Genomic DNA, 6,000 nt, shown 5'->3' with positions numbered 1-6,000 from the left:
TTCTTCGAAGGCTTCCCTTTCGTCACATTCGGATTCATTATCACAAACGACCTCTTGCATCATTGAGTCAGATTCAGATTGATTTATTAGACTAGGTCGAAGATCCGCTGTGCATGCCATGTCATTAGGACCAGTAAAAAGAGAACTGTTCAGAAAGAAAAAGAAAACCAGAAATTAAAATGGGACAAAAGAAAAGGACTTTATTAAATTTGCAGGATAAAAAGGGTTCACACTTTTACAAAACGAAAGTAAAATTGGGATTACACCCTTGGATAATCCGATCAAACAAACAAACAAACAAAACATTAATCAAAGCCTACTACCAAGACTCCCCTCGGACAGGAAGAGGAGTAATCGTCCAATTGTTGGTCTTGGCCTCAGGCCCCACAAATTGTATCTCTGCCCTGCTGGAACCCTCTCCAGCTTCCACCATACTGACATCTGCGAATAGTCTCTCAAAACTCTGATTCAGGTCTTCATTTACACCGATCAAAGGTCCTCGAATCTTTGGGATCGCTGACCCCTTGGCACTTGCTTTAACAAAAGACCTTGAGAGGCGTGGCACTGGTTTAGGCAGAAACCAGACCTTCTTCTTCATTCTTCGCGCCTCCTTCCTGTCTGCTGCGGTTGGTTTGAACCCCAACCCGAAGGTTTCCAGATTCTTAGGAAGGGAAACAGGTTGGACTATCCCTTGAAGTTCAACTCCCAGGCCTTTTCCCGGCACAAATCCGTTACCCAGCATCTCCGATACCATCATGACTGTTGCGGCAGCTACCCTAGGGTGCGGGATGATTTCTCCTTCAGAGATTTTGTTGGCCGACCCTGTATCGAGAATCTGGTAGACCCAAGGACCCTTGTCATCAGTGGTCTCTATGAAAGGCACAATGGTTCCGCCCATGGTGCATGTTGTATCCTCACCGTGCAACACGACCTCTTGTCTTTCCCACTCGAACTTCACTGTCTGATGTAGGGTGGAAGGCACCGCTTTAGCTGCGTGAATCCAGGGTCGTCCTAACAGCAAGTTGTAAGATACCGTGGCGTCCAATACCTGGAATTCCATGGTAAACAGGACCGGGCCAATGGTTAGTTCAAGTACAACATCCCCCACAGTGGCTGTTCCGTTTCCGTCAAACCCTCGGACACAGATGCTATTCTCCCGGATTCTTCCACGGTCAATCTTTAACTGGTCCAGGGTGGACAATGGACAAATATTGGCGCTTGAGCCGTTATCCACCAATACTCGGGTTACCACCGAGTCTTCACATTTGACAGCTAGGTATAGAGCTTTGTTATGCTCCGTACCTTCCACCGGCAGGTCATCATCTGAGAATGTCACTCTGTTCACCTCGAAAATCTTGCTAGCAATGGTTTCCAGGTGGTTTACAGAAATCTCACTGGGTACATGAGCCTCGTTCAATATCTTTAACAGGGCCCGACGATGTTCCTCGGAATGGAGGAGTAATGACAATAGTGAGATCTGGGCAGGTGTTTTTCTCAGCTGCTCAACCACAGAATAGTCTTGTACTTTCATCTTCCTCAGGAAGTCTTCAGCCTCTTCTTCTGACACTGGCTTCTTGGTTGCCACTGGGTTGGTTTTTCTTAACTCCGCCGGAGCAAAACATCGACCTGATCGAGTCAAACCTTGCGCTTCACAACTGACTTCTTCCACCTGTTTTCCTTGGTACGTTACCACTGCTTTTTCATATTTCCAGGGCACAGCCCTGCTGTCAAGCACAGGCAGTTGGACCACCGGCTTTATGGTCACCCGTTCTCTACATACCCCTTTCAACATGACTGCCGGTGTGGGCAGGATCCCTGGTATTACCAATTTGCTTGGCTCGGGTTTGCTTGTTATGACGGACGGGTTCTTCCCCCATATTACTACCGGCTTGACACCTTCTCCCTGCGACTGTACCTTTGTTCCTCCACCGGTTAAGACTTCTTTTGGGGCAGCTTGGATCATCATCACTGTTTGTGAGGGTTTTCTTAATTCTCCTCCCTCACACACCAACTCAATCATGTGAGTTTCGTGGTGCGTTGGCAGTGGGTTTTGGTTGATGTTAGGAGCCTCCGGTGTCTGGACCTCGATCTTATTGGTGTCAATAAGATCCTGTATGGCATGCCTTAACTTCCAACACTTCTCGGTATCGTGCCCGAGCATCCCTGAACAGTATTCACAACTGATTGAACGATCCAAATTCTGCGGCGGGGGATTTGGTTCCCGAGTATGGACGGGACTAACCAAACCCAATTGCCGCAGCTTGTGGAACACAGCGGTGTAGGTTTCTCCCAGTTCGGTGAAGGTTCTTTGCTTCCGCAACCTGTCATTTCTGGCATCTGGATTTCCCCGGAAACCTGCCCCTGAAGGATTTCTATATGCCCTTGGTGGAGGGTAAGTGTTTTGTGGTGGTGCATATATGTTCTGGGGAGCCGGTGCGCGCCATTGTGGGCGAACCGGAGGCTGAGTGTATACCTGGGCTTGGTGTACGGAACAATGTGGTTCTCGAGGTGGATAGAAATTTTGTGGTGGGTTGTATGGATAGTTTGACCTGTGAGGCCTGGGTTGGTTGTAGTGCGGCCTGCCAGCCCTGGACCAACTGCCTGCCTCGATCGTGGCAACCTCTTCTTTCTTTCTTCTTAGCGCACCTCCCGTGCCGCTTTGAATAGCCTGGGTTGTGGCCTTAAGTGCCGAATAGTTTAAGATCTTGTCCGACCTCAAACCTTCTTCTATCATGACCCCTATTTTGACCACCTCGTTGAAAGATTTTCCAACCGTTGTCACCAAGTGACCAAAGTAGGTTGGATCCAATGTCTGCAAAAAGTAGTCTACCATCTCTCCCTCTCTCATGGGAGGATCGACCCTAGCTGCTTGTTCTCTCCAGCGGTTGCTGAAAAAAGATGCTGCGGTAAGTTGGACGGCAGAGTGTCAAGAGGCTTTCAACCAAATCAAAGGGTATCTGTCTAATCCACCCGTGTTGGTCCCGCCTAAGCCAGGGAAGCCCTTAATTCTTTATCTGACGGTCCTGGAAAATTCATTTGGTTGTGTACTGGGGCAACATGATGACACAGGAAGGAAGGAGCAGGCCATCTACTATCTTAGCAAGAAATTCACAGTATATGAGGTCAAGTACACTCAACTCTAGAAAACATGCTGCGCCCTAACTTGGGTAGCTCAGAAGTTGAAACACTACCTGTCCTCATATACTACTTATCTCATATCCCGTTTGGACCCGTTGAAGTATATCTTTCAGAAACCTATGCCCACAGGAAGGTTGGCCAAATGGCAAATTCTGCTCACGGAGTTTGATATCGTCTATGTGACGAGGACAACCATGAAAGCCCAGGCATTGGCCGACCATTTGGCAGAGAATCCCGTTGATGAAAAATACGAGCCTTTAAGAACGTATTTTCCCGACGAAGAAGTGATGCATACAAATGAACTGGAGTTATCCGAGGAAACGGGTTGGAAGCTTTTCTTCGATGGAGCTGCAAACGCGAAAGGGGTTGGAATAGGAGCAGTACTCATTTCTGACACAGGACGCCATTATCCTGTTACGGCCCAACTACGCTTCTATTGCACCAATAATATGGCCGAATATGAGGCTTGCATTTTGGGTCTGCGATTAGCTGCGGACATGGATGTCCAAGACATCTTGGTCTTGGGAGATTCGGACCTCTTGGTACATCAGATTCAGGGTGAATGGGAAACACGGGACCTGAAACTCATACCATATCGACAATGCTTGCACGATCTGAGAAAGCGATTTCGATCGGTGAAATTCAAACATATCCCGAGAGTTCATAACGAGGTTGTAGATGCATTGGCCACTTTAGCATCAATGTTGCACCACCCTGACAAAATGTATGTTGATCCTCTGCACATCCAGGTTCATGATCAACACGCTTATTGCAACGCAGTGGAAGAGGAAGCGGATGGCGAGCCCTGGTTTCATGATATCAAGGAATACCTCAGAATGGGGATATATCCGGAACAGGCCACTGGAGACCAAAAAAGAGCCCTTTGGCGTCTGTCAAATGGTTTCTTCCTCAGCGGGGGAGTGTTGTACAAAAGAACCCCGGATTTGGGATTGTTAAGATGTATAGACGCCAGTCAAGACACGACGATTATGGCAGAGGTACATGCTGGAGTTTGTGGGCCGCATATGAGCGGATATGTATTGGCAAGGAAGATCCTTCGAGCAGGGTATTATTGGCTTACCATGAAGCATGACTGTATCTCTTTCGTAAGAAAATGCCATCAGTGCCAGATACATGGAGACCTGATTCATTCTCCGCCGACAGAGTTACATACGATGTCAGCACCCTGGCCGTTTGTGGCATGGGGCATGGATGTCATTGGACCTATCGAGCCGGCAGCATCCAACGGTCATAGGTTCATTCTAGTAACCATTGACTACTTCACCAAATGGGTTGAGGCTAAAACCTTCAAGTCGGTAACTAAAAAGGCAGTGGTGGATTTTGTGCACTCCCATATCATCTGCAGATTTGGGATCCCAAAAGTAATCATCACGGATAACGGTGCGAATCTTAACAGCAGCCTGATGAGAGAGGTATGCCAACAATTCAAGATTACACACCGCAATTCCACCCCATATCGTCCCAAGGCGAATGGAGCGGTCGAAGCAGATAATAAAAACATCAAGAAGATACTGTGAAAGATGGTGGAAGGATCTAGACAATGGCACGAGAGATTACCCTTTGCCCTGTTGGGTTATCGCACTACCGTCCGGACTTCCATAGGTGCAACTCCTTATTTGTTGGTGTACGGAACTGAGGCCGTAATACCAGCAGAGGTCGAAATTCCATCCCTCCGGATTGTCGTTGAAGCCGAGATTGATGATAATGAATGGGTCAGAGCTCGATTGGAACAGTTGAGCTTGATAGACGAGAAAAGATTGGCAGCAGTGTGCCATGGTCAGCTGTATCAGAAGAGAATGGCAAGGACATATAATAAGAAGGTACGCCCCAGGAAGTTTGAAGTAGGGAAGCAGGTACTGAAGAGGATCCTCCCGCATCAGGTCGAAGCAAAAGGCAAGTTCGCCCCAAATTGGCAAGGGCCTTATATCGTGACCAGAGTGTTGTCCAACGGTGCTTTGTGTTTAACGGATATAGAGGGGAGATGTGTTGACATGGTTATCAATTCAGATGCATTCAAGAGATATTATGCGTAATTTCTTTGATTATGGCAATTATTGGTTCGTTTGTTTGTACTTGGTACTTATTGGATAATGAAATGACGGAGACAATTCTTTCTTCTATCCAAACACTTTTTACCCTTGTTTCCCCCTTTTGAGCCTTAAGTTGTTCTTTCATATCCCTCTTTTGGAATCACTAATGGAAAAGATATGAAAAACAAAAAAAACAAAAAAAGAAAAAAAAGGGAAATTGTAAAAGGAAAAGAAGAAAAAGAGAGAGATAAAAATCACAAGAAATACAAAACCGTGGGAACTACGTTTGACCTGATTCCTCAAAGAGGATACGTAGGCGCCTCACGACTCGGTCATAGTGTGCATAATGTCCATAAGTGTGCATAATAGGCACAGTGTGCGTAATGCACATAGCTCAACATAGAGTAAAAAATAAATCCCCCAAGCAAGAAAACTGGGGTAGATGTTATGTTTTAAAATTCCAACAAGAGTTTGATTCCAAAAGTTGTAGCGGATCACCCATCAAAATTATTTCATTTAGCCTTCTTTTTAGCCCCACACCAAAACCAACATCGATGTCCAAAAAAAACCTCCCGATCAACCTCCAAGAGGTGCCAAGTCAGGCGAATAAAGCCAAGAATGATACACTGATCCCCGGCAAAGAGGAGGATCATAAAACTGGAAGTGGATTGATAGTCCAAAGGAATCTCCAGAAGAGAGGGTCATATCGACAGCACTCCGATCCTCCGTTGAAGAAATAAAATGAGAGAGTCTTGGCGGTGAAAACCTTCGCAGGCACCACAAGGCGACGAAAGATGAGAGATATAAAACG

The sequence above is a fragment of the Nicotiana sylvestris genome, chromosome 2 (genome assembly GCF_000393655.2).
Source record: "Nicotiana sylvestris chromosome 2, ASM39365v2, whole genome shotgun sequence".
Taxonomy (NCBI): domain Eukaryota; kingdom Viridiplantae; phylum Streptophyta; class Magnoliopsida; order Solanales; family Solanaceae; genus Nicotiana; species Nicotiana sylvestris.
This window is presented reverse-complemented; position numbering follows the sequence as displayed.